Source organism: Cryptomeria japonica, chromosome 3, assembly GCF_030272615.1.
Source record: "Cryptomeria japonica chromosome 3, Sugi_1.0, whole genome shotgun sequence".
Taxonomy (NCBI): Eukaryota; Viridiplantae; Streptophyta; class Pinopsida; order Cupressales; family Cupressaceae; genus Cryptomeria; species Cryptomeria japonica.
Window position 1 is genome coordinate 965,743,105 of NC_081407.1, and position 18,473 is coordinate 965,761,577.

Consider the following 18,473-nt stretch of genomic DNA (forward strand, 5'->3'; position numbering starts at 1 on the left):
ACAATTATGTGATCGATCCCATAGCTAGGGAAAAGACCCACAATGAGAAACAATAAGTTTATAGATTTCAAAACATTTTTCTAGCCTTTCCTAATTTTTCTACATATCAATCTATCAATTTCAACCATTTGCCCCAATACGTTTACGTAAGATTTTAAATGAATACCTCTCACTATATTTATTTAATTTGTATATTTATTTTAACATTGTATTTCAAGTAGTTAGTTGTGTGAGATAATTAATACTATGATGATTATGTTAAAGCTACAAACTTTAGCATCAACAAAAGAGTATTGCAATAATGATCTTGCTAGAAAATTGAGAAATGAAAATGAGATATGAATGATATAACGAGATACTCTACAATGCACAAACACATTGATTACATAGGCAAGGTGTGATGAGGTATGAACACTACCCTTGATACAAACATTATGATCAATACAAATATTAAATGCCTAAGTGACCAAAAGTAAATGAGGTGAGCATGACCCCATTATAACTAACTTCTAGATAATGGCAACTAGGACCTAAGTTAACTTAACATGTGAATAGGTTCTTGTTAAACAGACTAGACTGGAATACTAAGAGGGGGGTGAATCGGTTTTCTACTTCTAATTCTAAAACTGAAATAGTTAATGTGTTGAACATAACTTAATCTTACTTTTCCTTGTAACACAAAAATAAATAGCACAACATAGCCACAAAAGAGACACCAAAGATTTTTATATGTGGAAAACCCAAAGAGGGATTAACCATGGAGAGGGTTAACTCTCAAGATAATATTATAGACACCTAAAATTGTCCTAGCTTAATTAAATAAATATTTTATTTATTTAATTATTTTATCCTAAGCCTTCTATTAATTAAATGAAATTTAATTTATTTAATTAATTCATTAATCCTCTTCTAGCCTTTCCTTATTTAAATAAATATTTCTATTTGTTTAAATTACCTTTTCCTTAAATTAAATAAATATTTTATTTATTTAAATTATCTTTTCCCTAAATTAAATAAATATTTTATTTATTTAATTGGTCTCACTTCCTCTATTAATAAATGCATTTTTATTTATTTAATTAATTCATTAGCTTTTTCTTTTCTATCACACATGTCATTTATCTTCTAATTTTCTTCTACCTACCCCTTTCATTATTTTATTATTTTTCCTAACTACCCTCTTATCATTTTATTATTTCTTGTACCTACCCTTTAATTCTAGCCAACCATTTATTTCTTTTCACCTCTTAATCTTATCCCTCCATTTTTTAAAGTGTCTTCTGTAGACACATAGAAATTTCCATTAATTTGTCTGCATTTAATTTTAAATTTCTTCGAACATCGGGCGAGTACTTATTATTACATTATTATTTCTCAATAATTCATTATTCATAATTCTCATCTTTCATTATATTATTATTAATATCATACCATTTATCCATTAAATTTATTAAATAAAACATTATATCATATTCATGCATTCACCTTATATACATTTATCTATTTATTTAATAAAACCCTTAAATATCCCCTCCTACCACTTACCATTTCCCACTTACCATTTCCCATTTACCACTCATTTTGCATTATCCCATATTCATCCCACAACATGAACTCACTCGGAGAAAATCTATTTAAACCAAGCCCCTCTCTCTTATTTGAGCATCTCATCTTTATGTGTCAAACTTATGCCAGTTTGCAGTTCATTATCATCTTATCTACTATCGTTGCATTCTCAAATCTCCATTTCCTCATAGCTTTTTGCATAAGTGCTTCTGAGAGCAAATATATCAATATATCAAATGTGAAATCTTGAGGAATAGGAGTGCAATGGAGTGAATTTTGTTGCATGCATGTGTGTTTCTAGTTTATATTTCAATTTGCATGTGTGTGTTTTGCAGGTACTTCATTGTTGGATGTTGGAAGAAGCTACAATTGACACGCCCGATGGGACAGCCTCTTGTCCTTTTTGTTAGTTTGATTTTCGCTTGGTAGGAGGCACTTGGATGATATTGGCAGCTTGTGAGAGCACATTTCGTTGATCATTCAATCTCACAATTTATATATCTTTCTCATGCTTGTAGTGTGACTTGTTTGTTTGCTGCAGGGATTGCATCTAACATATCTTCTTTTGTTGAATATTTAACGTGTCTTGCAGGAAATTCATTTGTATGCATTTTAGCCTGCCTTGAATACCACTTTGACATTGTCATTGCCTACCATTTATCCTTTTTTCTATAACGTTAATCATCCGGATATTTTTCTTGTCGGTTACATTTGCTTGAAAGTTTCATTTGATGTTGGTTTTTTGCTACATCGCTCTATCACGTTCTATAATTTCTTAGCCTCAATCTATACATGCACCATCGATAATATGCAAGGCTATGAACATGCCTCATCACTGGCATGAAAATTTTAATTTTGAAAGTTTAACTTTGAATCATTATTATCCTGGCACGATTCTTTCTGTTTTCTGGCGTGAGTGATTGCATTTGGCATAATCATTATTATTTTTTTGGGGCAAATCAGAATTGTTCTGACATGAGTTTTACTATTTCCTGACATAGGTATGATTTTTTTTAGCATTTATAGATGCGTGAATATCATTAAAATCTACATTTAGCATCAACATTTACATATGTCCGTCTGTTGCTGTATTCTGCATTAATGTTTCTTGTCTCTGCGTGTGGTTTTGCAACCCACGTGAGTTGTTATACAACCCACATATCTGTTCTTCCCCACATTTGGTAGATTTTTCAGCTTGCATGCCTCTTTGAAGCATTTATTGGAACTACCTCATCTTTGGCTTGCAGATTTTTTTGGTTTATTGCAGCTTGTGTTACCCCTTTTGGTTTAACGTGAGGTCTTAAATTTTCTTTGTTTCATTTTAGTGTTTTTGGTTTTTTTTAAGTTTTAGATTTACTTTCTTACGTATCTCACTTTTTCTTTAGCTTTACTTTTAGTTATGGGTTAGTATGTAGTTTTAGCTTTTATATAAGAATCTAGTTTTAGTTTTTAATCATTTTTTTTAGTTTAGAATTTTGTTTTAGTTTTTAATTATTTTTGTTAATTCAGTTTTAAATTAGTATTTAGTTTTAATTTTTAATTGTTAATTAGTTTTTGTTTTTTAAATTAATTTTTAGTTTAGTTTAGATTAATTTTTATTTTTGTTAGTTTAGCTTTTAATTAGATTAAATTTGTTTTTGTTATTTAGTTATAGATTTAAAATTAGTCTTTTTTTTTAATTAGATTTAAATTTTATTTTGGGAACTAATCTTTTGGTTTGCGTCTTGTGTAGGGCATCCAATCTCGTGTGTCGAAGATCATAATTTTGAAACTACTAATGTCATTTGATGCAAGACGCATGTCGAAGAAATGGTGATTTGAAACCGATTGTCTGATTTCTAGATTAGATCACATTTCGAATTGTTTCTTTAAAATTAATCAGTGTCTTTCGTGTTTTGAGCATTAGGCTCTTTTGTGTTTACCTTTTAGAGGGCCTGCCTCCCGAGAAGCCCTTAAGGCTCGGTGAGAGGTCGCATGTCTCCCCATAAACCCTATAGAGCGCAACCTCTATAGGCTGGGAGCCTTCCTTAACGGAGCGTGTGCCGCCGCATGTATGGCCACTCAAACGGATGCCCTTACTAGACACCATTTGTGTTAGAAGCCAAAAACCTTCTAGTTGTTGACGCAGGAGGTCGAACCTTTGAAGCGGCTCACATTCTTACGGTTCTTAGTAGAGATACAAAGTTCGCCACAGGGGGGTTTTCGTGGGGACTGATGCTTGGCTGCCCCGAAGAAGTGAGTGCCAAGGGTGGAGCCAGTGGGGTCAAGCATCTAAGTATCCGCTCTGAATTGCGTAGCTTGGGGTAAACCCCCAAGTGAGATTCAACAACTATTGTCCTGGCCAGCCTTAGGATTGTGCTTGAATGTGTTTTTATTGCAAAATCAAACAAACATTCTACCTGCCATGTTTTCTGAATGTGTGCACGAACAAACAAAAACATTTCACAATCAACACCACACTTGAAACTGAAACCTTGCAAAACAACATCATCCTTGAAACATTGAACCTGTGTTCTAAAAAAACAATCATTTCAAATCTCTTGAGAAATCACTTTTGAAGTTCTGATCTTTTAGGTCCTCACATAGTCACATCATTCTAGTTTCCCATACCCTTTTAGATCCTTGCATAGTCTTCACCTAGTTGCACCTTTCATCCTTGCATATCTTATTTAATCATACCTAGTCTTTGCATATCCCCCCTAGATCAAACTCATGCATAATCCCCTTAGATCATACCCATAATCTTTGCATAGCCTTCCATCATTATTTTAGGACATAACCCTAAACCCTGCACAAGTTCCCTAGGTCATTTCATCATTGGTCCTAGCATTTCATTATTATTTGCATACCAAAATCCAAAAAAAATCAAAAATCGAAAAAAACCAAAAACGTTGCTTGCACTTAGGATTTCTCATCTTAGGTCTGACATCAACTTTTGATCATCAATCCCTCTTATCACTTGAGGTGCATCTCCCTTGAGTTAGGGAATCTATCAGTGTCTTTGATTTGGTATTCCACTTGGAGTTCATCATCTCCTATCATAGCATGCCCTCTCTTTGATAACTTATCCTTGTGTCTATCGATCATAGCACAAGTCAAATCCCACATTGCAAATATTTTTAGACCTAGAGTATCCTCAGTCCTTGCATCAAACATCCTCATATCTCATTTAGGGTTTAGTTGCACATCACTTTCCTATCATATAGATCTCATTTTGCATCAACCCTTGAGCACATTCCCATCTCAATCATGTCACATAGATTATATTTTTTCATTAATCCTTATCACATCCTAATCTCACTCATATCATATAGTTCCCCCTTTGCACTTTAGGGTTTGCGTCATACCTAGAGTCTCATACATTGTCCTAGGTCAAAGATCAGAAATATCATAAATATCCATGGCTACTTTGGCCCAACAAATTCAAGATCTCAAGAGAGAAATATATGACATTCAAGTTCAACAAAATGAATCAATGACCCCTTTTGAGAAACAAATTCATGATATCAACAGTGACAAACTTCAAGGAATGCTAAAATGACTATATAAGGTGGAACAACAAATAATTGAAAATCAAAAGCCAAATCTCAAGAAAAATCACATGAATTCTTCACTAAGACAACAAGACATTTGTTCTAAGTATTCCCTAGATAGACAATTTACACCATTAGGGAAATCCATTGAGTCGGCTTTGAAAGAGCTTCTTGAGCACAATCTTATCATACTGCCTAACAAGACTACATGGGGATGTGAATTTTTGAGCAATTATTGTGAATATCATAGACATAACAAACATAAGACTTCAGATTGCATGGAACTAAAACATAAGATTCAAGACCTCCTTGATAATGATATCATTGAATTTGAAGATCCTAATGACCCATCTACAGAGGAACAAGGCACTACTCCCAAGCATGATCAAAATAATACACCTATGTCTAGCAAGGCTCCATATGTGGCCTCCATCTCTTCCATGATGCCTTCATCTCCTAAAACTTCTCAGCAACAATCCATACCATCTCCTTCAAACAATGGACCTAATGGTGAAACTTCCCATATTGATCCTCAAGGGCTATCAAGTGTACAAATCCAAGCTAATCCATTCTTTTATACAAATCCTTTATACGATTCAGATATCTTAGATCCTATACCATCATGCACTCTGATTCTAATCGTACCCACTCTAGAAGGCCCCATCCAAAATGCTTCCCCATTATGCGAAAGCATGAACAACTTCCAAGAATCACATATCGAAATTACTACCCCTTCCTTAGAAGTGGCTCCATGTCAAGAGGATAATCTGAAAAATGAAGAAATGAGTTCTATCATAAATCAAGATCAAGACACCAAAACTCTCCAATCCCATGCAATGGTTGAAAAAGATCCTACCTCCCTAGAATCCCATGATGATCCCCTTGTACCTTTCTATTTCTTCCAAGATGATCCCCTTCCATCTCAAGAGCAAACCATCCTTCGAAATCCTATTCCTAATCCACTTCCTAAGCAAGATCATGATGCCTCGTCCACCTTTTCGAATGATCCTATTCAAAATGAAGTGTCAAACACCCTTCCTACTCTATCCAATGGTCCTCTTCCATGTCAAGATCAAAGTATCCCTTTATTCCCTTGTCATAATTCTCCATGTTTGCCTCAAGATTCCATCATGCCCCTAAAGTCCTCACATGATCCTATCATTCCTTGCAAGCCACCTCCACCTCAAAATGGACTTGCCTCTAGCATCAAAAGTAAGAAGAAACCCTTTGTTAAAAATATCTTCCAAAGCATGCATTATCAAAGAAAAGGGTTAGACATTCATGAACAGGGTATATTAGAACCCCCTGATATAAAAGAAAATCTTGATTATAATGGCTACATTGCTCACTCTCAAGATGTTGGCACCCCTCATAAATCCTACATTTCTCCAGCTAAATCCAAATACATGCCTTCCACTCCCCCCCTTCCATCTATTTTAGGTCCCTATATCCCTCCATTCCTTATGCAGGATCAACAAAGGCACACATCTTCGAGCACCTTCCATTCATCCAAAATACCTTCATATCTTTCCTACCCATGTACACATTTTTTTCCTTCTCCAAGCAATTTGGATGCCAAGCATACAAGTCACGAATCAAACAATCCACATGCATTTAGGGATCAACATGTCCCATCTAATCGACATGTAAAAACAAATAAAAATGTAATCCAAAAAGAAAAAGAGATATACAAAAGGCCACAAAGGCCCGTTGAGAAAAAGAAAGAAATTTCAAAAACCATATGGGTTCCTAAGGTGCTTATAGAAGCAATACATTCCAAGACACTACAAAAGAAAGAAATTTCCAAAAGGCCACAAAGGCCCACAAAGAAAGAAGAAAATTCAAAATGTATGGCTTCCCAAGTCTTACATTGAGGAAATGCATTCTAAAGTATCACAAAAGAATGAAAATTTAAGAACCATGTGGATTCCCAAGTCACTCGTACAGGACTTGCACACTAAAGAAAAATCAAAATTGGCATTCAAGTTTGCTACCCCAGCTTCTCCCACATCCACTATCCTAAAACCTATTTCACCTCCTACATCCATTTTGGCTCCTTGTGTCCTAAAATCCATCTCAACCTTTCCATCAAAATCACAAACTCTGAAATCCACTATTCCTCCACTAGCCTACCACCCCTCAAGGTGCATGCCAATGTTGATCTTGCCAGCATTTCCATCTAGCCATGCACAATTCTTCCAACATCCCATCCGTTATCCAACACCTATGTTATATCCTTCCATTCCTCTTATCCAATCCTTTGCATAAATCCGTATAACCTTTCCATCTTATCATCCATTTCATCTCCCTTTACCATCATCCTATCAACATCTTTGAGCATACCTTCAATAGCCATGGATCATTATAGAACATCTTTCAAGGGTACTCAACTTGATTCCTGAGTCATATCTCCTATCATGTATCCATTATCTTTCAAAAGTTCAAAAAAGTCAAAAAAGTCAAAAAAAAAAAACATGAAAGAAAGAAAAAAAAATGAAAAAAAAGAGAAAAAGAAAAAAAAAAAGAAAAGAAAAAAAAGTGAAAAATTAGAAAAAAAGTAAAGAGAAAAAAAATTCATCCACTGGTGAAAACCTGGCAAACAGGCACCTTGGGTAAGTACCATGATGAAAACCTGGCAAACAGGCGTCATGCGTAATCCATTATCTTCTTGCACTATTCACTAGGGGCAAGTTACATCTGTGTGCATCCATCTATTATCCCCATCCTCCATTATCCCTTATTCACTCTATATCCGTCCATATCCCTTTTTCCACCTTTGATCTTGACAAGGTTAAGGACCTTTGCAGGCTTTGTGTGTCATATTTATTGTACTTGATCCACACCCTTCAGCTCCTATCCTTCATTATCACCCTTAGAATTGTGTATCCTATCTACATCCTAGCCAAATCTATCCCTTGATCTTGATCCGAACTAAGGACATAAAATGTAACAAACCTCTTGACATGGTCATTTCTTTGGACCATATGACATTAGTTACACCATACCCTTGCTTTATATTTCTATAACCGGTCCCTGAGCTTGGATTAACGTGCTACCCTATTATGAGATAGTCCTTGACAATCACATAAGCTTTCTCCATCATTCACTTATTCATTCATGTCGTGCTCATTCATTCATCCACTCAAAATCCCTTTTGCCTTGCTAGACACTAGGGGCAAATATTCAAAAATCATAAAAATCATAAAAAACCTAAAATGCGGTGAAACAATCATAAAAAAAAACCTAAAATGTCCTAAAAAAATCATTAAAAATCATAAAATGTCCTGAAAAAATCATTAAAAATCATAAAATGTCCTAAAAAAATCATTAAAAATCATAAAATGTCCTGAAAAAATCTTAAAAATTAAAACATTCATAAAACCCTAAAAATTAAAACATTCATAAAACCCTGAAATCATAAAACTCCAAAAACATGCAATAAACATTGCGATGACACAAACACTTCAGACAAGCATACAACTTTAGAACTTCAATGGACTCATGACAGGACAAGACTTAAATTGAGCAAACAAGACAACATCTGATCAACTTATGCACCCGAATCAATCAACTGTGAAAAAAAATAAAAAATCATTCGACATGAAACATATTGTTTGCTTATTTTCTCTTGGTTGTTTCTGATTTTCCTTTTTGGTGACATGTCTTTTAGCTTTTCCAGGATGTCTTTGACTAGAAAGGCGAGGATGGGGCATGTTCACTTGTTTGCTGCTTGCGGGATGTTCCTAAGGAATATGACGACACGTCGTAGGACATGATCGCTTAAGATCATCGAGGACATATTAGTCTAATACATACTAAGGCATTCCTTTACCATCTGCTATATTGTCTTTCTTGCAATTGGTGTGACTGATTCATTTGGATCTAATTGATATCCAAATATTTTTTGCCTTTTGCAATAATAAGCTCGATGATGATACAAGTACTTAAAAAAGCACAAGAATTCTCATTGCTTTCATATCCTCTTTCTCATCATTCTTCATAATCATCACTTTTCTCTTCTCATCCTCCTTCTCATCTATCTTTTTCATCATTTCTTTCATCATCTTCTTCCTTCTTCTTATTGCAGCAAGATCAATTAAACACTTTATCCAACTGATGCATGTCTTTGAATCTTTAATCTCTTTATCAACCACCTTGCTTTTTGCAATCTCAATGCCTTGGATCAATAAATCAATCATTGGATCAACTTCTCCTGCACTAGCATCAATCCCTATTAGCTTAATCAACTCAATTAGCTTAATCAGCTTATCAATTCGGCTATACTATTCATTTCCATCAATTGTTCAGTTATGCCTCATCAACTGTGCATTTTTATCAAATGTACATCTCAATCTAATCACTTGCGTAATATCAATCATCCAATCTTCTCTCCCGTGATCTATTGAGAGATCAATCTCCATCATTATGTTCGATCATTCTCTCGAGGGGGCATAACCAATCAATCATCATCTTTACCAGGACACCTCTAGGGCATATATCAGTTGATCATTTTCTTTGAAACAACGTGACACGCTGCATTGTCTCAAAGAGGGGCAAAATGTAGACACATCAAAATTTCCATTAATTTGTCTGCATTTAATTTTAAATTTCTCCAAACATCGGGTGAGTACTTATTATTACATTATTATTTCTCAATAATTCATTATTCATAATTCCCATCTTTCATTATATTATTATTAATATCATACCATTTATCCATTAAATTTATTAAATAAAACATTATATCATATTCATGCATTCACCTTATATACATTTATCTATTTATTTAATAAAACCCTTAAATATCCCCTCTTACCACTTACCGTTTCCCACTTACCATTTCCCATTTACCACTCATTTTGCATTATCCCATATTCATCCCACAACATGAACTCGCCCGGAGAAAATCTATTTAAACCAAGCCCCTCTCTCTTATTTGAGCATCTCATCTTTATGCGTCAAACTTATGCCAGTTTACAGTCCATTATCATCTTATCTACTATCTTTGCATTCTCAAATCTCCAGTTCCTCATAGCTTTTTGCATAAGTGCTTCTGAGAGCAAATATATCAAATGTGAAATCTTGAGGAATAGGAGTGCAATGGAGTGAATTTTGTTGCATGCATGTGTGTTTCTAGTTTATATTTCAATTTGCATGTGTGTGTTTTGCAGGTACTTCATTGTTGGATGTTGGAAGAAGCTAAATCCATGATTTAGTTTCCCATTTCCTCCATCTACATCTTCTATATAAGAGGATTATTTTATCCTTCTAATCCTAATGAGTCTAATCAATCACCTAGCTAATGCACTTATCAAGCTTTCTTGCAATCAAGCGGCTTTACAACCACAATCCGTTCATTGTTGAGCTCTTGTGCAAAATACAAAATCTGAGATAAAATATATCAAACAAGATCAATGGAGATAGGAGACAATGGAAATCAAACCCTACTTGGCATGTGAATGGTATTATTGTTTTGATTTGTTAATTTGCATGTTTTTAGGTTTCTTCATTGGTGTATGGTGAATGTTTTATTGTAGAACTAGGGTTGTTTGTGGTTGGATCTTTGTGGTTTTGCAATAGTTTGTCATCATTTTTCACCTCGCACAAATATAACTAGTTATATGAGGTTACAAAATAGGCTCACTACCAGAGGACTCACTGTCCAGAGAGCTTACTACTCAAAATATAAATAGCTTACTGCCAAAAGGAGTGAACTAAGAAAGTTGCATCTACACGTGCATGAAAATGGTTCCAATTAAAGCTCTAACATCCCAATATTTGCTTGCAACATATCTAGTAAGGAACCTCTACAAAACGCTTCACCAACTTACTGCAATACTCTGACTGTTTGCAACAAATCCAGTTAGGAACCTCTACAAATCACTTCACCAACTCACTGCACAATTCTTCTTATACTGAACCAACACTTCACCTCTGTTGCTTACCACTTCTATTCTTCACTCATACGCTTCCACACACTTGCACACATACATATATATTCATAGATTCTCTTCTCACCATAAAAAGGATCATGTATATATACATGTATATCAATTTGGAAATACATCAAGTTGGCCTCTGAGGTATTTGACAAAAGAATATTTTAATGACACACTACAATCACTAGAGCAGAATATCAATATAGATCTTCAAGGTTGGCCAGATCAGAAAAGAACATATCCTCAAAGCACTAAAACAACATGCTACCATAATGCCGCAATTACTAAAGCACAAAATGAAATAACCGAATCACAGCTAAGACCAAAAATTATGAAGCACGTACACTAATCACGATCCAAGTTAGCATCACATGATTCAAGATGTGAAAAGAAAAACACCAAATGGATGTTACTAACAATCAAAGCAACTAGAGAAAATTGGAGCACAAGAATCTGCTCACCAGAGCGTATCCAGACATACAACTGAACTATGACATCTAGAGAACACCATCCAAAACACATGAACAAATGTCATATTAGCCAAAACCAAAACTCTCACATCCATACACTCATATTGTCATGATTTCAGAGCAATAATCATCTCAAATACTACAATAAGAAAAACATCATCAACAACAAGGATCATGCAATCTGTAACATACATACCTATCTTCCACTATGTTGCAACTCAGCATAAACAACCTTTCACATATCAATATGCATATATTGCATCTCTCATATTAATCACCAACATCACACATACCAATCCAGATTAATCCAAAGTACAAGATTTGACATCAATGACAACATGGATAAGTAATTCCAAAAGTCTCTCAACAATCTCCCCCTTTGTCATTGATGGAAAAATACATATATCAAAACTTGCCATAACTCCCCCTCAAATAATGCTTCCAAGTTTCCCAAAATTTAAACCTCAAAACAACATTTCTTCAATACACAATACTTCTCCCCCTTTGACATCAAGGATAAAGGGTAACAACAAAATGAGTTACCAATATAAAAACTACACTACAAAGGAAAGAAAGCTTCACTTACTCTTCTGAAAGATCCTCTTATACTTCTCTAATTTTGGATATAAATATTTCCAAGAATTTATTGCCAAATGGATACTTAAGCTCAAACTGTCATTCTGCGCAATTATATCAACTGCATTTGATAATGAACTGGGAACAGAGATGCTCCTCACACTCTTCTCAACTTCAAAAAGAACACTGAAAAGATGTTTTAACTGAGGTTCAACAATCTTTTTTACTTTCAAGAAAATACTTACCACATCTTCTTTTTATTTTTAATAAAATGTAAGATTTGATTGCAAAGAATTTATCTTCCTTCTCCATGCACCATCATTATCACTGGAAATATCAAACATCTTACCCAAGGAACACAACTCAAATTCAATAGAGTCAATTTTTGTTTTGAAATGCTCCACAGTAGTAATCCACTAGAAAAAATATATGTAAACCTTGCTTCCTTCATCCACACAGACTTGCATGTTCTTTATATCTTTAGATAATCCATTTTGAGCATATATGCACTTTTTCTTCATGTCATTTTGAATATCTTCTTCAGCAACTAGTGCCTTAACAAAGTAATTCATCCGATCTCTATGCACATCACACAAGACATCTGGCAAGATGTATGCAACATTGTCCAATAAAATATAGTTCCAGACCAGATAATCAACTAGAATTTCCTCAATTCAATCATGATCATAAGAGAGATGCTCAAGCCACAATTCACCAACCTTTTTTAATCCAACTTCATCCTTTAGAAAATTTAGAATATTTTAAACACAACATAGATAATATTCTTCATCCTTTCTTCCTTCAGCAACATGATCATCCTTAATCACAACAAATGATTCTGGATTATCCAAAGAAATAACCTTATGCACAACTTCACTTTTTGCCTTCTTCATTGATCATAGAGGAGACATCACACTTTTCCTCTTTAAACTCTTACTACCAGAGGCACTTTCTTTAGGAATTAAAAAAAACCGGGAATCAAACCAGAGAACAAATTCTTCTTCTAAAACCCCAAGAAATATTCTTTGCATGCTAGATCTTTGTTTTCCAAACAAGCCAAATATCTAAAATCTATTTTCCAGCCGAAATGTTTGATTTCCATGTAATATTTTCTTTCAGGAGCAAAGAATTCACAAAATAAAGTATCTGAACAAATAATCAAGGAACCAAATCTGAAAGCATAACCTTGTTCCTTAGTCATCTTAATGTTTTTCACCAATTGTGCTCTCAACAATTCACATAAATCAAAGTTTTTGTCTTCTCTCACCATCTAATGCACAATGTATACAACAATAGCTAAAGTAAAACCTTCTCTATTTCTAAAATAGATCTTATAAGAAACTCCATAAGCAAAATACCCCATAGAAAGGTCAAAAATATTGTCAATTATGAGTGCCCATTGATCACTTGATACATTGGTTAGAGTTTCAACCTCTTTATTCTTGATCGATTTCTTTACCGAAAGGGGTCCACTATCACATACACCGATTACAACAAAAACAACTTCTTTCAAAATTGGATATGGCTCATCCAAAATCATATGATCATTCTCGGTGAAATTAAAGAGATATTTTATCATGTCCTCATCTTCAAGCTAAGGAAACTCGTTCCAAAGATCTAAACCCTTATGTCCTAACTTTCTGATTTCCTACACATCTTCATTCGACAAAGAATTTCCCAATTTCCTAATTTTTTCATGATTGTTTTCATCCAAACACACATTCTCAATTATCCAAACAGTTCTATCTTAGAATCCATAAGAAGAGATGTAAAAAATACCTTATGTATGAATCTCCTTCTTTTCTCTGCTTGCTCTACTCTTCAATTTCTTCAACGCTAGATGCTAAAATGATTGAAACATTGACATTTATCTCACTCAAAACACTTAGGGTTTCATCGCCAAAACTGTCTTATCGACATGACGTCAGCGGAAACTTTACTCTTCTGCATGCACAATCTACCAGAACATACATTACCAACACAAGCTTGTTCTGGTACTGTTGGCATTTGCATGAAGATTGCATTAATGATATGTTATGTTGTCATTGATGTCAATTGAACCAGTAATGGCATTTATGATATTGTTGATATTGTTGTTAGTGATATTGTCTTGTAACCGATAGAAAGAGATTTATGGAATATATTGTAAACCGGTATATATAAGTATGTGATTTGAACTGGTAACCGATGTATAAGGTTAAACCCTTTCTATGCAATGTAACCGATAAACCCTACCAGTTGTTTTTTTGTTAAACCCTAATCAATTAAGTTTGCTGAAATGGTTATGTTGGTTTATTATCTGATGATGAGTAGAAATCATAGTGACATGTGTGGTCATTATATGAAGATAAGTTCAAATTGTTTTGGCACATTTGTTTGATTGTCTAGGGAATGAGAAAAGTGGATTGCATCTAATGCAAAGCACATGATGAGTTACAAGTCCGATGAAGCGGTGATCATGGAGAGGTTGGAATTTTCTTGAAGAATGTGTATAGATTGCTATGTAAATCCAACAGTCACACTTGAACTGATTTGTTTGTAATATCTATGAGAGAATTAGGATTTTGTTGTGTTATCGACCTAATTGATTTGTATTTAAGGTCGATGAAGTTGTTTTGTAAAAGGTGTTGGCAGAAATCAGTTGAGTGCGTGGTTGCCTAACCGAAGAATGAATCTGCAGTTTGAGTAAAGGCAGATTGAAGCTTAAAAGGACCTGATCAAGAAAATGTAGTGATATTCAGATAGATCAAGAAAAACCTGTTGTCTTCTAACAATTGCAGCAAAATTGAAATCCCCTAACCGGGTAAGCTTTAACAAGCTTGGTTACTTCTTAAATCCTCTAACAAGGTGGTCTATAAGCTTGGATTCTCAAATCCTCTACCGAGGTTACTCCTAACAGGGTATTTGATTTTTATCAAGGCATTTGGAAATCCCTTAACCGAGTGATTCCTAGCAAGATCAGTTCTTAACAAGACTTATTGTAAAAGCTTTAACAGGCTTGGCTTCTAACAGGGCAAACTTCAAAAGAGTTTAGATAGCTATCTTATGAGTCTCATCTCACCGTGGTTTTTACCTATTTGGGTTTTCCACATATAAACATTTTGTGTCACGTGGTGAACGTTTTTGTGGTTATGATCTTATTTGTTGATTTGATTAACTTATGATAAGGCATGATTACTGGAAGCATTGAGAGATGGAGTGTGTTGATATATGATTAAGCATTTATATGTTTACAAGATTAAAGTCATTTACTGTTAAGTTGCTATAATAGTTAACCGGTTGATGTTGAGTATTCTTATGAGTATTGATCTTGGCAGTGATATTTTATTGATAAGTTTACTTTATGTGATTGAGTTTGAGATTGGGAAGTTTGTATCAGTTTTTTAGTTTACTGATTCATCCCCCCCCACCTCTTAGTAATCTACCGGATACTTATTAATTTATCATACCATCAAGTACAAGCATTCCCTACTCACAAGGGGGGATAAATAGATTTTTCATTGAATCTCCCCTTGACCCCTAAGTATTAGAGTCGTTTCCAGAGGAAGAAGCACCTATGTCAGATGCGAGTGTAGAGGGCTCAATAGATTCCTTCTTTTTCCATACCATAACATTCTTTTTAGGTTTATTTTCTGGAGCCTTCTCATTCTTGCAATTATTAGCAAAATGTCCATATGTGTTGCAACTAAAGCACTTTACCTTCTTGTATCCTAAATTCACTGGATTTCCTTTGAATCTGCACTAATTAGCTTTATGACCAAATTTATGACATGTGTGACATTGACCTTGAAAAAATACATTCACTTGTGATCCATTTATTTCATTCATAAACAATCTATAGCTTTTGTTATTATCTTGACTATTGCAGTTGTTAGCCTTATGTCCAGAATTTCCACATCTAAAGCATTGAATATTTTGATTCACATTTCTTCTACAATCTACAACTTTATGTCCAAAATAATTGCACCAAAAATAATAGCCATTAAATGATGGATACCTTTGAGAATTAGGTTGCCGAATCAAAGGTCTATATGTAGTAGGTCTGGGAGTCCGGACTTTGTTTGCACCTTTAGTCTTCTTTTCCATCTTCTCTTTATCTTTGTGTTTTGAACAATCACCAGTGAATCTTAATCCTTCCTTATCCTTGTGATATTTCTACATTGTCAGTTATTGATCTAATAATGCACTTCTTTCACAAACTTTAGCTTCTGATTTTAGCTTCAACAATTCCCTTTCTAGCTTTCCATTTTCTTTAGACTTCAGATTGACTGCATTCTTTGGGCTTTTTTCCATTTTCTTGCTCTCTTCTATCTGCAATTTTAGATTCACAATAGTCTCATTTGTTTTCTTCAATTCCTTTCTAACCTGTGCCTTTCTTTGAACTTTTGGATTTGATCTCTCATCTTCTACACACATTGATTCACTACCTTCACATTCTCTTTCAATTCTTCATTCTCAAATTTCACGCTTTAAAGATCTTCAAGGATTATCTTTAGTTATTCATATAGTTGATACTCTCCATTCATTTTGACATAGGAGCCATTTGTTCAAATCAAGATCTCCCTCAAGTGGTTAATCTTAGCAGCAAGAGACCAATCTTTGATACCAATTATTGAACATACCAGATTTCTGGGATGGGGGGTGAATCAATATTCTGCTTCTAATTCTAAAACTGAAATAGTTAATATGTTGAACATAACTTGATCTTACTTATCTTTGTAACACAAATTTAAATTTCACAACACAACCACAAAAGATCTACACCAAAGATTTTTATACATGGAAAACCTAAAGAGAAAAAATCCATGGAGAGGGTTAACTCTCAAGATAATATAACTAGTTATATGGGGCTACAAAATAGGCTCACTACTAGAGAGCTCACTGCTTAAAGAGCTTACTGCTCAAAATACAAACGACTTACTGTTGAAAAGGCTTACTGCCAAAAGGAGTGAACTGTGAAAGTTACATCTACACATGCATGAAAATAGCTTCAATTAAAGTTTTGACATCTCACTATTTTCTTGTAATAGATCTAGTTAGGAACCTCTGCAAAACGCTTCACCAACTTACTGCAAAACTTTGACTGTTTGCAATAGATCTGATTAGGAACCTCTACAAATCACTTCACCAACTCACTGCACAATTTTTCTTATACCAAACCAACACTTCACGTCTGTCGCTTACCACTTCTATTCTTCACTCATATGATTCCACACACTTACTCACGCACACACACACACATATATTCATACATCATTAGGCTCTGAGATATTCAACAAAAGAACATTTTAATGACATGCTACAATCATCAGAGTAGAATATCAATATAGATCTTCAAGGTCACCTAGATCAGAAAAGAATATATCCTTGAAGCACCAAAACAATACACTACCATAATTTCGCAATTACCAGAGCACAAAATGGAATAATTGAATCATAGCTACAATCAAAAATTTTGAAGTGCACTAATCATGATCTAAGTCAGCATCACATGATTCAAGACATGAAAACCAAAACACCAAATTAATGTTACTAGCTACCAAAGCAACTAGAGAAAACTAGAGCACAAGAATCTTCTCACCCCAATATATCCAAACATACAACTAAACTATGAAATCCGAAGAACAAGGCTCTAATACATGGCTTGGATCTATATAAGGATTTGAAAATCAAAAAGTTGTAAATTGAAGGTAACTTTAATATTGTGATAAATACACTCAGATGGGGATTGACTACAAATTGGAAATTGAATGCTCTTTTGGAAAATGCAATACAAATGATTGCCCACTTCAAAAACATGACAACAAAACATGTATATAGAGAAATTAATTGGGAGGTGGACAAATTGCTAATGCTGCTATGGACGTGATAAAAAATTTAGAAATTGCCTACCCCTAATTTGGAAAGTACGAATCCAACAAGTGTCAAATCATCTAGGCTCTCTACAAAGCAATTTTATTTCATATCAGTGAATTTGTGGTACATTGGTGTAAGAAATTGCATTGTGGAGTGATGTGTGGCAATCAGAGGCATGACAAGGATAGTTTTTCATTTTTTCTACACAAGGAAATAAATGTATGATTGGTTGGATGGATGTATGAGAATGTATATATCTCAAGCCAAACAAGATTTTTCCCTCATTCTTCATCATTTATTTATCTGAGCTGGTTCCTTTGTTTGTTTGGTTCAATGGATTCCTCAATTAGGCTTTGTAGTGCTAGGTGTCAAATGGCTTTCCTTGGCCATATTTCAAACTTGTGATTGAAGACCATCACCAAGGGCCATCACATTCCCTACATCCAATAGTTGGAAATTGAGGCAGTTAAAATGGTTCTAGGGAAGGACTTCATGGCCAATGAGGATCGATATAGGATAAATTTTGATATTTC